The sequence below is a fragment of the Octopus bimaculoides genome, chromosome 4, assembly GCF_046866305.1.
Source record: "Octopus bimaculoides isolate indiv1 chromosome 4, ASM4686630v1, whole genome shotgun sequence".
Lineage (NCBI taxonomy): Eukaryota > Metazoa > Mollusca > Cephalopoda > Octopoda > Octopodidae > Octopus > Octopus bimaculoides.
Genome location: NC_142931.1, coordinates 15557625 through 15574361, shown reverse-complemented (window position 1 = coordinate 15574361; position 16737 = coordinate 15557625). Strand labels below are relative to the sequence as shown.

The 16737-nt window shown below is 37.4% G+C and overlaps 1 protein-coding gene and 1 long non-coding RNA gene across 9 annotated transcripts in view; one reads left to right on the top strand and one right to left on the bottom strand.

Annotated features, from left to right (window-relative positions):
• Positions 1–3988: 3988 nt before the first annotated feature.
• Positions 3989–15512, bottom strand: LOC128247554 (uncharacterized). The gene is made up of 2 exons (XR_008263868.2): positions 12974–15512; positions 3989–5291 (listed from the first exon to the last, which is right to left on the bottom strand). It is a non-coding gene; the product is annotated as an uncharacterized LOC128247554 (long non-coding RNA).
• The window catches only part of LOC106877210 (DNA-binding protein P3A2), a 23440-nt gene continuing 19011 nt past the window's right edge, over positions 12309–16737 (top strand). For 2 of the 8 annotated variants that reach the window (XM_014926074.3, XM_014926065.3), the window contains exon 1: positions 12309–12481. The gene's annotated coding sequence lies outside the window, so the exon portion shown is untranslated. Of the gene's footprint in view, positions 12482–12507; positions 12835–16737 lie in introns of those variants that run through there. The other 6 variants (XM_089350321.1, XM_089350320.1, XM_052966898.2 and 3 more) reach the window with 3 other exon arrangements.

Genomic DNA, 16737 nt, shown 5'->3' with positions numbered 1-16737 from the left:
CTTTTATGCAGACCATATCAGGACAATTACCCCCTCCAATTAAATCATCATTAGTTGTCCATGGGGGGTAAATGTCCTAGACTCGTGCAGACAATGAGAATGATTTGGACAATCAAACTGGTGTAAGTGATGAGGAAAGTGGTAATTTGGGTGAATGAGTTGAGAGATGGGCCTCTTACTCTGAATTTTTCGTTTTGTGATTCTGTCCATTTGATTGCCTGCAATGAACACATCGAGTAGTTGAGAGAAAGGCCTATTCTGAATCTTTTTTTTGTGATTCTGTCCATTAGTTTGCCTGCAGCCGTTACTCTTGAACTGTAAATGCAAGTGTTTATGTTTTTGCTCAGGAGCCCAGGTAGAAAGTAAAGTTAGACACAGGGGAGCAGGTGTGAAAGGGTTAAAGAAGAAAATATACAGGTTTTTATATATTAGTTCTTCATCTAAGCATATACTAATTATCAGACAAGTTTAAAACATTTGAAACATTGGGCATGAGGAGGGGTGAAAACTCGCAAAATCAATGAGTTATGAGAGGGGCGGGGCATTTGTGTCAGGATTAAAGAGAGTGACAAAGAGACAAGCAGGTGTCATGCCACAACAAGAGTTATTAGAGGAGGTGATCCAGTATCAAATGACGAAAGGTTAGAGTGTAACAGAAATAGAGAGGCAGAGATAGGTGCCTTGCTATAGAGGGGGTACATGGTTACCTAGTGGGAGAGAGAGGCCATAAACAAGTGCTGATGTAAAGGTGATATTTGGTTACCTAGTCAGGAAAAATGAGTGATCGAGGGGAAAGAGATGGTGTAGTGCTAGGGTCTACTCACAAATAACAAGAATGAGCATAGTTAGAAAAATAGGAAGTGAAACATTCAGATATATAACTTATGGGAAAGTTTCAACTATGGGCTCCTTCCAAAAGCATGGTGAAGACCCTGATGAAGATTGTTGCTGGGAGAGGTGAGGCCATGGTGTGAATATTTTCTTAACTTTTTCAAACTAGTCTGGTCCAGCCTCTCTCACTTCCCCTACAATGTCATTCTAAAAATAAACAATCATATCATTGAAATTTCAAAGCTACAAAATAATTCAGGATTAATTCAAAACAATGTGAATAAGTAAGCATTACATTTGACAGAGTAATCTGAATGCTAAATGGTTAAGATAGGGCAATGATTTAAGGCTGGTTTGGCTACTCTCAAATGAATATGTAAAGGTACCCTCAGTGATCCTGTGTTTGTATGCTGTCATGGGTTATGTATGTGTTGTGTCTTGAGGCTTTTGTAATGAAAATATATTTGGTGTTATAGAAATTTCTGTTTCTGAGTAGAATTCTGACAAGTTCAACATATATGGGAATCGCAAATAGCTGACTTGATGAAATGTAACACAAGTTGAAGGGCTTACTAATTCATATTTTGTGACCAATGTCTTCTGTGTGCATGGTTTAAATAACACTCGATACCGTATCAAACTTATAAATCGGTATCATACAGTGGTGCAGGTCACCACCATAAACTGTAGATTCACGCTATAATTGCTGTTATTTGTTGGCTCTGCTCAGTTCAAATTATTAGTTGAATTTCAAAAGAAAAGGGCTTGTTTTTCCACCAGATAAATTTGTTTTTTTAATAAGGACTTCAAGTGGAAATCCTATTAACCACTGTTATCATGGGACTTGTTTTATGTGTATAATTGATTGGTTCAATCCCAGTATATTTCTGCAATTCTTGTGCAGATGCTGTAAAATACTTCCATAACAAAGCTCTTGTGCATTATCTCCTTACGTTGGCCATTATCCTCTTATTACCTCTCCTTAAAATATTTTTCTCATTGTCACAACTTACAAATCTATTTAACAGTATTATTAAATAAACATTTCATCTCTGTGACAGGGTTTTGCCTGAAAGATTAGACTTTTCCTCATGACATGATTTATTACACTTTGCAAACCTTTTGTACTTAATATTTACCCACACAAACCATTACTAGTTTCTTAAAATTCTACTGTTTCACTTGTACAACTGGGTTTCCATCTCCATTTAGAATCGAAATACTTCATTTTAACCCTTTTCATATCAACTGACCCTTCTTCTATGATACAAGCTTTCACTATTAAGTAATCTAAATTAAAACTGCATGTAAATTTAGTAATGACCAAGATAGTTTAGTAAATCCTTTATTTTCAAAATTAATTGAAATACAGAACACAACAGAAATATGGTAATACAGTTCTATATTTGAGAGATGAGGAATTATGTACATTATTTACATTTGACAGATATTTGTCCTCATCTTGTAATAGACAGAGAACACCACTGGAAAATACAAAAACTAAAAGAAGTAGTACATATGCTAGGACATAGCAGACCAAGTGCAGATATGAGTAGCATATGGGAACTGGTATTAAGGAAGGATAGGAAAATATTAGATTTATAAACCTTAAAATTCACTCCATAATTGTCCACAAGCATATGGCGTCGTGGTTAAGAGTACGGGCTACTAACCCCAAGATTCCGAGTTCAATTTTCAGGCAGTGACCTTAATAATAATAATATCGAAAAATACCTTAGGAATGAGAACTCAGGTTTGAAATTTCCCCAAGACATCTGATAAAGGTTGGAGAGTATATCAGTTGAAACATGTTAACAACAAACAAGATGAAGTCAAATGTAAATAAGAAAAGGGGTTAACATCTTTATTTTGGAGATAGTGACTAAAAGCAACATCACTATTAACCCCTTGGTGGCCTTTATTTGAGAAACCATTTCTTTTTCAGACAAATTTTTTATTGCTTTTTTTTTATATAGTATTTTTAATGCTGATTATGGAAATAACTTCCGTTTTTATGTATTTTCAATATTTTACTTTTTATCCATGCAATATCTGGATTTCTTGTGTGGACGCCAGATTTCATGTTAATAGAGAAGAAAAATGATGCTGATGCTTTTCATGAAGCAAAGTGAAATGACCACCACCAAGGATCAAAAACAAAGTTGTTTTAGAGCCCATGAGGGAGTCTCTGAACAGTAAGTTGATGTGTAAGAAATAGCAGATAAATCTCCCTCAAATTACGCTTTAGTCTTAGAAAAAGCAAACATTGATAATGCACAGTACCCAGTTCAATCTTGTGTTCATCCAGTGTCTTCTGATTGAAATTCACTGTACAGAAACTGTGTGGAAGGGCTGTACCTGCTCCTGAGTGATAAGTTAAGACCACTGACTGGTTTGCCATCTGGCCCTTAAGTGTCACAGGTCTGTCACTTGAGAATAATCTCTTATAATGAGGTGAGGGGGACTCTCAAGGAGTAGCATTCCTGAGCTTGTTTTCCACCGCATTTCTTAAAAATCGTGGTAGAGGCCTTGGTCTTAGCACCATTCATGTCTAGAAACTGAAGTTGGGGGTAAGCAAGGGCATGCTCCCTGTAGAAAATCCAGCTCCTAAAAAGCCTCATGATAGCAAAGGAGAATATGCGCCAGCCAGCCCTAAGTTTGGGGTGGAATGCACCTGCCTACCTCAGTTGCTATGGCATTGAGGTAGATCCAGCCACCCCCGTTAACGGGTACAAAACCCAGAGTTAAAACACTGGATGATGATGAATTTCTTCCTACCTTCCAAAAGGGACACAGCATAGTTCTTCCTCATCAAAGCAATTAAAAATCATCCCCACTGTGTTGAACTTACTCAGATTTCCATGAACTTGATCCTTCATCCAGTGCTATCTTCCATGGCATGTAATAGTTCCCTTCACCATTATCAGTTAAGTGATTAATGTCTAGGTCTGAATGTCACCAATGTCATTCAGACCATGTTGAGGTGTCCAATGTAGTGTTGCTAATCTCGTTTTTCTCTGATTGTATCTGATATTTTAGATAGCTCGTTACATAATCTTTTCATGACATGGTTTGAATTTCTCTATTCAGTAATTGCTACAAAATGGGTTTACTAGACAAAAGTATTTAAAAAAAAAAAAAGAATGAAGACCAAAAATAGCTTTCTTAATGATTTTTTATTTATTAAATCTCAACTTTATTGAAAGAGAGAGAGAGAGAGAGAGATTTCAGAAAGAACTCAATCACAGAGGAATGATTCATCATCATTTAACATCTATTTTCTATGCTGGCAAGCCAGTTCCAATTGTTTGTTTTGGTATGGTTTCTATGGCTGCCTGCCCTTCCTAATGCCAACCACTTTATAGAGTGTATTGGATGATTTTTATGTAGCACCAATGTTAGAATCTTTTGAATTAACTTTTTACAAGGAGGTCTGATAGTTCATGATGAATAATCGCTATAGGAATGTAACTATAAATAATACATGATAATCTCCGAGGTTATCAGGGTTCTCAAAAGGCTTTCAAAGAGTCAGGAGAAAATACACCTGTATGGTTTCTTGTTGCAGTTTTCTCACCTGGGAAAGATTTGAGCTTAGTACTGAAAGCTAGGAAACCATGTTCCAATAATATTACTTTACCCTTTTTTATACCAACCCACCTGAGATCATCCTAGTTCTGTGATACAAATTCCTGTGTTTAAGTGATCTAAATCAAAGCCTTCCCTGAAAATTTCATATTAATTCATGTTCCAAACTTAACCCATAAAGCGCTGGGACTTGCACTTACATAACATGGACTGCTGAGCACATTTTATGAAAATGAGACTACCATGCACACATAAAAAAAAGTATATAATGGTAGCAAATTTTACATTATCTGAAAAGTCATTGGTTGAATTATTAGTCCTCCTGCATTCTGGGGGATATCGGAGTGTTTGAGAGACATTAGACCCCTAACAAACACCAATAAATTAAATGCATCTATTGTGGCCTGTCAACCAGGATCGTGGCCTGTCGCACTTTATGTGTTAATAGTGATTAAGTAATTTTATCAAACTCTTCATTATTTTCAAAATTAATTGAAGTAAAAACTGAATTTCAACAGAAATATAGTAATGAAAGAGTTAAACTGCTTATAATAGTGAACTGTAGTCTGTCCAAGATTTATAATTACATGGATTTCACCATTAAAGAGATCAGTGCTAGTGATGGGATGAAAACTGTAAACCAATTGGTTTATAGGCTGGCATCCTGAAAACTCACATTTGAAATTATATTTGCCATTAAATGTTTAACAGCTTTAATCTTCCATTGTTAACAATATAACCTTGTAATAGTTCTATTATGAGTTGGTAGTAGTATGTTAAGTAACAGAAATTGGTACTAAATGATGTATGATAAATTAGAGTTAATAGTTGGACTAGATGTGTACTACTTACTCTTTTTATTGTGAAAGTACCTGTGACCAAAAAAAGAAAAAGAAAAAAGGACAAGAATTAAACATGTATTATGCAACAAACTCTTTGTTTAAAAGATAGAAGAAACAATGAGAATTAAATAATTAGGTGTGTGATGAATTTCGACTGTTATGGAAATTAAATGACATTATCGTAAGAAAGGAGTGAATTTATGAGATGAAGAATCACCTGTAATATTTCAAATTCAATGGTTTAATATCAAAGAAATCTTGTGGATACCAGGTACATTTTCTAAGCTACCGACCATGCAGTGAAAAGAATTTTAAGTTTCGGTATGAATTATGTACCACCGCTCATTAAAGTGATACAAATAAGTGGTACTTTATTGGATCCACCCAGCTTGAAAGAGTGAATGTGCTGACTATAAGGAGGAGAAATTGTTTCTCTCATTACATTTCCAAAAATAAATCAAATTTATTGTTCGTTAACATTGGACTGAATAAGAAAAATACAGTCTACTTAGATTGATGTTTTTTTTCACCAATTTCAGCATTTGGACTGCAGTCATGCATTGTCTTTAAAGGTCTTATTTGATCGTACTCACTTATGCCACTGAGTTATCAAACTGCCAAGTTACAGGACGGACACAGCATAAATCAACTTGGCCTAAATAGAAACACACACATATGCATGTGTGTGTATATGTATGTATGTATATATATATATATATATATATATATATATATATATGCATACACACACACTAACAAATATACAATAGGCTTCTGTATAGTTTCCACCTAAAAAATCTTACTACAGTAAGATGTCAAAAGGGAACAAGAGAAATTATGAGCCAATGTGGGAATCTACACATTTGCTTGTCCTACTTTTATCTTGAGGCCCGCCAGTGCCCCTGGACTTGCTCATGTGCGGGCGACACATGAAATCTTTCCAGCGAGATCGTTGCCGGTGCCCCTGGGCCGGCTTGCGGGTGACACATGAGGTTTTTCGAGCGAGGTCATTGCCGGTGCCCCTGGGCTGGCTCGTGTGCGGGCGACACATGGGGTCTTTCGAGCGGGATCGTTGCCAGTGCCCCCGGACTGGCTCTTGTGCGGGTGACACATGAGGCCTTTTTTTTTTTTCAAGCGGGATCGTTTGCCAGTGCCCCCGGACTGGCCCATGTGCGGGCGACACATGAAATCTTTCGAGCGGGATCGTTGCCAGTGCCCCTGGACTGGCTCATGTGCGGGCGACACATGATATCTTTCGTGCGAGATTGTTGCCAGTGCCCATGGACTGGCTCTTGTGCGAGTGACACATGAGGTTTTTCGAGCGAGATCGTTGCCAGTGCCCCTGGACTGGCTCTTGTGCGGGTGGCACATAAAAGACACCATTTCGAGCGTGGCCGTTTTCGTGCGGGTGACACGTAAAAGCACCCACTACACTCTCTGAGTGGTTGGCGTTAGGAAGGGCATCCAGCTGTAGAAACTCTGCCAAATTAGATTGGAGCCTGGTGTTGCCATCCGGTTTCACCAGTCCTCAGTCAAATCGTCCAACCTATGCTAGCATGGAAGGCGGACGTTAAACGATGATGATGATATTTCATGTTGAATCAACGATCATTCATTCATTATTGTAATAATAGCATGAGAAAGCAAAATGATTTAAATTCTGTCAGTATACAAGCAGCTCTCAAAAAACTTTGTGATTAAAGTGGCCTGCAATGTAATTCAAGTTGGCCAGGCCTGTCCTAGAGTACAGAGATATTAACTAATGCAGCCATAAAAAAAAGACATGGTCATTGTTAGTCTGGGGCAAAACAACAAGTAAAACCCTAACTATAACGTATACATTTAATGCATAAACATAGAGGCTTTCCCATAATAGATTGCTACACATCACTCAAGACATAAGATTGTGTCTGGTTTTCCAGTGTTTCTCGTGGGGCAACAGGCAACTTCAAATGAGAGAGGGAGGGAAACGACTGGTACTTTTTCAACCCTACTGAAAAGATGAGGTAAAGCTAACTTAGGTAAGATTTTGAGTGAGAGCAGAGGGAAACGGAATAGCACAAGACAGTTTTATCTAAAACTAACAATTGTCAACTTGCCAGCTGTGGTGCCCATCCACTTCACCTCCAAACACCCCTACCTTCATTGAAATCAATTTTTCCTACAAACCCCAGGAATTTTTTTAAAAACAAATGTCTGCTCAACAAACCGGTTTTATTAACAACAAACTCGTTTTCTAAGCTTCATCTTTTCACTGAAAGATCTATGCAATAAAATAAAACGCCAGTATTAAAATCACATTCCACATTCATCCTGTTTCTGTAATAACCCCCCCCCCCCCCCAAAAAAAAAAAACCCCAGCTGAGTGAAAGCCTTCTCACATAAATATGTAGTTGAGAATGTTGTAAATATCTCAATTGTTTGAATGCCAGTTCTGGCTACTCCATTTCACATGTAACTAATACTAGAAACTTGACCTCAATGAATATTATTTTTATTTTGTTTTACAACTATATGAAATGGAACACAAACTCACTTGTTATTGTCATACACAGAAGAGGGAAACAATCTCTAAAACTATTTCAATCCTACAAGTCATGAATGAAATAGTGTCTTGTTTCTTCAGAGTCGTCAACACCAGATGCTGAGAGCTATACAAACAACAACACTTTGAAGGCATTCAGTCTACAAACCTAATTCCACAATCAAAACTTACACTTTAACTTCAAAAATAGCTGCAGACCCCACCCTTGAAGCTGCAAATCCAGGCCATTTAAATGTTAGCAAAGACTCCATGAAGAGTTAATGAATCATTTGCTCCTATAAAATGACTTATCACAAAGAAATAATTGTACTTAATAAGGCAGGGAGCTGGCAGAAATGTTAGCATGCCGGGCAAAATGCTTAGCGGTATTTCGTCTGCCACTACGTCCTAAGTTCAAATTCCGCCGAGGTCGACTTTGCCTTTCAACCTTTCGGGGTCGATTAAATAAGTACCAGTTACGCACTGGGCTCGATATAATCGACTTAATCCGTTTGTCTTTCCTTGTTTGTCCCCTCTGTGTGTAGCCCCTCGTGGGTAGTAAAGAAATAAGAAACTATTGTACTTCATCTACTTTATCCAGTTGTCTTTAGTTTTCCTGACAATAAATCACTATGCACGTGACAATAACATCATTTGACATTTGGCTTGTTTCCTGTTCTCTGGACATTGTAGGAACCTCATAATTACCAAATCCTTCACATTCTGACCACCCAATTTCTTTTGCATTTATCAAACCATTCAAACTATTAATGGTACTATGTACACTGTCAAAGACTGCCCAACAGAAAAATCATCACTAATTATCGAATTCTCTGCCATGACTACGATTTCATGACACCAATGAAATGGTAGGTGCCATGCAAAGTGACACCTGTGCCAGTGGCACATAAAAGCACCCATTACACTATGAGAGTGGTTGGCGTCAGGAAGGGCATCCAGCCATGGAAGCCATGCCAAATCAGACTAGAGTCTAGTGCAGTCCCTCAGTTTACTAGTCCTGGTCAAACCATCCAATCCATGCCAGCATGGACAACAGATGATGATGATGATGATGATGAATATCAGCAAATCAACACTTAAAAACATATGAAGTTTCATCTAACTGTAAATATTAACTTAGAAACCCTCTTTTCACAAGTTGATTTTTAACATTACCAAATGTGTAGGAGTGGCTGTGTGGTAAGTAGCTTGCCTATGAACCGCATGGTTCCGGGTTCAGTCCCACTGTGTGGCACTTTGGGCAAGTGTTCTCTACTATAGCCTCGGGCTGACCAAAGCCTCGTGAGTGGATTTGGTAGACGGAAACTGAAAGAAGCCCGTCGTATATATGTACGTGTGTGTGTATATGTTTGTCCCTCCAGCGTCACTTGACAACCAATGCTCGTGTGTTTACATCCCCGTAACTTAGCAGTTTGGCAAAAAGAGACCGATAGAATATGTACTAGGCTTACAAAGAATAGGTCCTGGGGTCGATTTGCTCGACTAAAGGCGGTGCTCCAGCATGGCCACAGTCAAATGACTGAAACAAGTAAAAGAGTAAATGCCTTCTACCTACAGTATCCAATGAGCCACAAGACTGCAACGAGTTCCTATGTCAAGCTTAGCATCGTTTCTATAGCAGGATGGCCCTTCTTAACACCAACCACTTTACAGTTGTTTGTTTGTCTCCCAGTATTCTAGAAGTAATTGCTTTGGTAGCAAGCAGGATTAATTTCCACTCTTTGCTCTATTAAATAAGCTGTGATATTTGTCCACCTACATCACACTCACCATCATTGAACATCCAATTTTCAATGGGTCAAACAGAATATGTTGAGGTCGATTTTCTACGGTCAGTTGCCCTTCCTGTTGCCAACCTTCACCTGTTTCCACGGAAGACTGGAAATGAACAGCATCACTTGCACAATGGTGATGCTCATTTACAATCATCATGTAAGGTCAAGACAAGGGTACACACAAACGTGGAGGTGCAATGGCCCAGTGGTTAGGGCAGCGGACTCGTGGTTATAGGATCGCGGTTTCAATTCTCAGACAGGGCGCTGTGATCGTTTATTGAGCGAAAACACCTAAAGCTCCACAAGGCTCTGGCAGGGGATGGTGGCGAACCCTGCTGTACTCTTCCATCACAACTTTCTCTCACTCTTTCTTCCTGTTTCTGTTGTGCCTGTAATTCAAAGGGTCAGCCTTGTCACACTGAATATCCCTGAGAACTACGTTAAGGGTACACGTGTCTGTGGAGTGCTCAGCCATTTGCACGTTAATTTCACGAGCAGGCTGTTCCGTTGATCGGATCAACTGGAACCCTCGACGTCGTAAGCGACGGAGTGCCAACACACACACACAAACATAAGACAGGCTTCTTTCACTTTCCATCTACCAAACCCATCCACTAAGCTTTGGCAATTCTGGGGCTAAAGTAGAAGATACCTGTGTAAGGTGCTTCACAGTGGGACTGAACCCGATTCCATACAGCTGAGAAGCAAGTTTCTTAACTCCACACTCACACCTATGTTTTGTCTTCACTGATGAGTTGAGTTGATGCTTTCTACATTAAAGCATGCTGCAGTTTCACCTGTTTTATCTATTTTAACATGCTTCCAATTTTTAGCTATCATCTTTAATTACAAGGGGGTCACATGATCAAATATACAACATGAATTTTTGTCACAGATGTAATTAGTATAACTCAGTATTAAAGTTCAGGAAATGAAGAGATATAAGGACTGTGCACTGGTACCAACTGTTTTGTTTAGACTTCACTGAATATTCAAAATGCTTCTACTGTAGTGTGTAGTAAATTGGGGATTCACAATAATATCTTAAGGGTCCCTGAAAAAAAGTTGCTCCAGATGTATGTATTGCAAGAAACAGCTAGGTTTCTTTCTCCAACACTTTACATGGTTCAACCTACATAAATTAGTGTGTGTAAAGTAAAATAAGAATTTTGAAAGTTTCTATAAAACTAGTTTTTAAACATCGACTGTCTATTGGGGCTCACCACAATAAAATACTAATCAAAGGGTTCCATAGATGCCCTAGCCCAATGAAGGAACAGATGTGCTGTCCCCTTGGTCACTATCGTTCAATCTCCTCTCTACACCCATATATCTACCTCCCTGGGCCATGCACTAACCCTTCTGCTAAACCCCCAACTCTCACCAAGTTGCTTCACTGGAATTCCTCCTGTCAAAAAGTACATCACCCACATCCTCAAGGGATTTGCAGAGGTCATGGGCTCTGCCCCTGCTCTTCCAGACCAAACCATAAAATATTTAAGTTTTCATGTTTTTCTTTCTTGTATATGTCCAAAGACTTTCCAGCCACAACTATCGCGCCCTCTCAAACTACATTATCCAATGCCTCCTTCCTTTTTTACAAGAAAGTATGGTATAATTTTGAGGGATATCTGGCTGCTACTTCTAGCAGATAGACCAACCACTTGAAAACTCCTTTCAATGGCTTCTCTGGAATGTTTTCTGTTAGATAAATAATTCTCATGATAATGTAACAAAAGAACAAGTATTGACATTTAGCTAGTAAACAAAACTAGTTTAACAAACACTATTTCAAAAATGTGACGTCGACTTACAAAAGGTTATAATGAAACTGAGATGATAGTGGTAACGGAGGCTGGGGTTTGACCCATCTGATGCTATATTTCTTAAAATGCCGTTTAACATATCCAAACATATTTATTGGTAGTTTCAGATTAAGCAGTCTCTGTCCTGTAGCGAGAAATTGAATTTGTAATCTCCCCCATCCCGTCCGTTAATGAGGAATAAAAATATAATTATAAATGATTTAATTTTCTTTCTTTTAATCAGTGTCTTTAACATTCACAGTCTCACTGGACATCATCATCCTTTTATTTTTATATTTCAGAATTCTTGCTTAAAATATAGATAATATGAATTTAGAGTATTATTCATCATTACTCTTCTTCACATTAAACTGACATTTTTTCAATTTGTATTATAATGCAAAGTCACCCTGAAAGCGTAAGAATCCAAATGAATATAAAAAAGTTGATGGGAGGGGTGACTGAGGAAACATCCGCCAAAAATATATATTGTTTCAAATTTAAATATCTTATTAACGTCAATCATTTGTGTTGAATATTAAGATCAAATCAACGGACGAATTTAATATCGATCTGAGGCTATGATCTCTAAGGTTATTTACAAAACATTCTGTAGATTGTAAAACCCTTTGACTAATAAATAACCAAGTGCGAGCGGGCAAATTAAGGAGTTATAACTGAGTGGTAGGAGAAGGCGACATTAGTGTTGTAAAGGTAACCTAGATGTTGAATGGAATTTATAAAAAGAGGATGAGCGCCTACAATAACTGGCAAATTTATTGAGCAACACGCAGAAGATGAGCAGGTTATTTTTTCGTAATTAGCGAAGAAGGGATTATATAAGATAAATTTGTATAAATGTTAAGAAATAGTTAAGTAATATTCGGTGACGGAATGACACTGAGGGAAATTGATAAAGGTTCATTGTTGTGTGAGATGTAACCTAAAGAAGTATTAGCAATTATCTCCCTTAGCCTCTAGGTGGCAGTCGTGTACAAAGATGTGCAGCGGCGTCCATTCTGAGATTGTTCTGCGCATGTGATCCTGTAAGAGAAGATTAAAAACTTGATACGATAACCGTTTTGTATTACTAAGGTAAGTAAGATCGCTAGGATATGGAATCAGCTCAGTATCTGTTTCTAAAAAATCCGTTTGAGAAAAAAAAAAAAAAAAAAAAAAATGATGAAAAATAGTCGGACCTCCCTCCCCCCCTCAATTACCGCGCGCTCGCCTTTTCTCGTCCCGGAAAATTGTGATGGACGCTTAACTGCAGTCACCAGTGAAACAAACAACCTCCAGCGTCAAACTGTCAGGCAAGCGATTTCTTTGTATAAATATCTATTAACAGTGACAATGCAGCGTATCATTTGAGGTGTGATCGTAGTAAAGAATGAAAGAATTCGTCAAGTAAATTGCATATTTATCGAAGCATCCTCCAATTCACACACGTATGTTGTGGCTTTCAGTTTATGGGTTTATAAGATATATATAATACACATCACTAAAAATGGGATCTAGGAAAGATATTAATTTGTACCAATGAAAACAGTAATATTTTTTAAAGCCTTCCCTTATCCTGTAACCTACCTGAGATATTGTTTGACTCTTGAATCCTTTGAAAGACGAATTACGTCACGATCCTCTCATGTCGTCCATTTTTCTTTTGACTCCGCCAAACAAGGTGCGACTGAAAGAGTTAACAGAGACAAAACGGGCTGTTCATTTCAGTAATACATATTCTTCCATCGCTCGGAGATCGTATGGCAGCAAAGATATTTCACTAGGCCCTGCTTGGTTGACCTGTAACGACTCGGTGAAACGGTAAGCGCGCGTGTCTGTAATGATGTATATAGACAGACCGACGGACATATTGATGTCTATATATACATACACACACATTGATCCGTAGGTATTTTGTTTCGGGCAAATTCGTTTCCTCCATGCCGTTGAAACTGTTCATCAGAGACGAGCAACGAGAGAGATATGTTTAACGTGCTGTCGCCGGCGCGACTCTATGTTTACTACATTTCGCGCAAGCCCAAGCGCAGTCGCAATCCCCAATCCTTAACGCCACCACTACCGGCGGCCCTCTCACTCCATCACTATCTCTTTGTCTCTTCTCTCTCTCTCATTTTTTTCCCCTCTCTCTTTCATTCCCTCTATTTCTATTTCTCCTTGTGCGTGCACACAATTTCAAAATCAATTCTAATCGCTCATTTCACTAATTCATCTCGTTTTATACGTCCATACACGCATCACACCATCGTCGTCATTCTCTTGTCAGTTTGTGTGGCACGAATGACCACACCTATATTCTTCCTTTCACGTATCCATTTCTCCGGTTGTCATGTAATAAAATAGTTTGAATATTTTACTCAACCAATCTAAATCAATCACTAAATGATCCTTGAGGGGTCAGCAGATATCGAGCTCAAGACCCTCTGCTCAGCATAATATATATATCACATACGAACACTTTTTCATTGCTTTCCTAGAAACCTATTTTTCGTTTTCAAAACATTAAATTGAGACCCCCCCCACTCTTATTAACACTACTCTGACTCCCTCTCACCTTTGACCTAATTATATTTGAATTACACCAATACATTTTCAGAGTTTAGGGGTTTTCCTTTAAATAATCAATCAGATTGTTATGCGGGTTTTCAAAACAAAAACAATCTTAATAGTCAGTTGTAAACGAGGGAAAAATTTTCTTCTCTGCTTTTGTTTTTTAAATAGAAGTCCGAAATGTATTTAAAAAATGTTTATAAGTTCACAAAGATTGAATTGATGTTACTGGCGACTCATCGAACCATATAAATTCTGCAAAATAGTCTGTTGTTTCATTACGTTTTGTCCCTTTTATCTTTGCCTCCGACCGCATCATGGCTTAGACTCTATTCTTATAGACTCCAGTTTCTAGATTACCAAAATTTCTTGAGTTGTTAACGACACTATGATCATAACCGAAGTTGTTCTAAATCGCCCTATACTCGACCAAATGATGGAGCCAGAAACAATCCATTCTTGGGTAAATCAAGACTAGACCCTCAGCAATTCAATTATCTCAGTTCCAGTTCTCACTCTTTGCCTAATTTGCTTAGAATTTCAGTGGCTATACCTTGGGGGCATTTATCAATAGTTCCTGAATGTTGCCATTCATTTAAATCACTTTTCACAGCGTCAACATTGGTAAATAATTCATGAATTCCCATTCATTATATTGTTGGATCTCTTTTTTCCTAAGTGGAGATATATTACCGCAGATCTTTATAATTGTACATCAATCAGATTTCCTTTGGAGGACCACAGTAATTTTGGAATTGCTCATCCGATTTTGCACCTTAAGGATTCACTTTTCATTCCACATTTAACAATTTCCAATGTTTTACATTCCCACTCTTTTTACTTTGCACTCACCGAAGATACTTCCAGAACATTTGTATGGTTGCTTAACCCATTAGAAATAGCAGCCAAATTTCTCACAGCATATAGTTAAGATCAAGTTTCAGAATTAAACACTCCCCTGTAACTTTTTATACACAGTTTCTTCGGATTTTGTCATTTATTTTAGTATCGATTTTAAAAAAATCATTATTTTGCTTTTTATTATTATATTTCGTTTGCATTGTAACTACATAAATATAAAAATATATTTTGTTTGCATTTAGTTAACACTTAGTTCTTATGCCATGCTATATAGAGAGAGGCAGCAAGACTAATTTATAAAATGATGAAACGATTTGTAAACAAGCATATTTTGCAATGTTTGCTATTTTATGGAGCCAACTGATATGAACTTGTATGAAATTTATTTATAAAAATAAATGAAAGGGATTAATGACTGACAAGCAACAGAATTTCTTCACCAAACTGCTCCAAATAAATGAATTCAGCAATACAGTCTTAATAATAAATCAGCTTATTCCATTCATAGATTTGAACCAGTTTTTTGTCTGCAAACCACGCGAATTCCGGTCTATTAGGATAAAGATCTATTATTTCTTCCTTTAAAATAACTTCACATTGAAATTTAAGATTTTCCGTACAGCTATTTGTTTGCTCCAACTAGGAGGGAAATGTCAAACTTAATTGTTTAAATTTAACCCATTAGTCTATTTGAGTTGTTTCCCTTCGCTCTTATTTAAATCGTATGTCAAGCTGAAGTGAAAGTGTAAAACACGGAATAGTATTGCTGAAAATCGAAATCTTTGACAAATTTGGTCTTTGTGTCTACTTAAATATATTAAATTGATATTTTATTTAAAAGATTGCAGAATTAAAACTTCTTTTATGATGCTGTTTTTTTTATTCTCTCTATCATAAATATTGGCACAAGGCCAATAAGTTCAGTGGGGTGGGGCTTTGAGGTCGATTACTTCGACCTCAGTGATAAACAGGTACTTATTTTATCGACCTCCGGCGGAATTTGAACTCAGAACGTAAAGACGGACGAAATGTCGCTAAGCACTTTGTCCGGCCTGCTAACGATTCTGCCAGTCCACCGCCTTAAAAAGATACGGTAAAGATCCTTCCCGAGCCATACAAACTCAGGGTCGGTTTCCGTGGCGCATGCAAACCTCACTGGACGGGACGCCAGTCTGTCTCAGGATTATTCCTTTTTGTCAGCTAAGTGGACTGGAGCAACGTGAAATGAAGTGTTTCGCTTAAGAACATCACGCATCGCCCAGTCGTGGAATCGAAACGAAAATCTTACGCTCATGAGTCTTAACACCTCTACTTTCCTATCATAAATATAGTAAAAATTTGCATGTCTCAAAAGTTTAGATGTCACTACTTCAAAAATATATCGGCTATTGTCATTTATTTATATAAAGATCTGTTACAGGAATCGATTTAAAAAAAAATATTAAGCCGTTTCTGGATTGTTAATTAATAAAAAAAGAAAACTTCAAGATTCTAAAATATTTCCTGAACTGTTTTAATAACTCCTTATTTCTGAACGGTTAAGATTTTATTTTTGAAATCAAGGAGATTGCATGTCAGTAAATTTTTTTTTTTAAGTAAGAAAAAGGTTTCTTGTCTCTGAATTAAAATTTTTTTTTTTAAAAGCTATTTCACTGATTAGAAGGAAAGTGATGGGAGAGTTGAGTCATTTTCTGGTATTTCCATATTCGGTCTCGAGATAGCTAATCGTCATCGTCCTCACCCCTTCCCTCCCCCAAGATAAAAAGAGAAGATTGCAGCACAATTTCGGTTCTCGTTTGAAGCCCATTTATTTTACTTTAGCAGTTAATGAATTTCATAAAGTCTTAATTTCTCTTTCATAATTCTGAAGTTTAATATCTTTGTAAGAAATCGTTATTTCGTGCTTTCTTCCACTGTTCTGA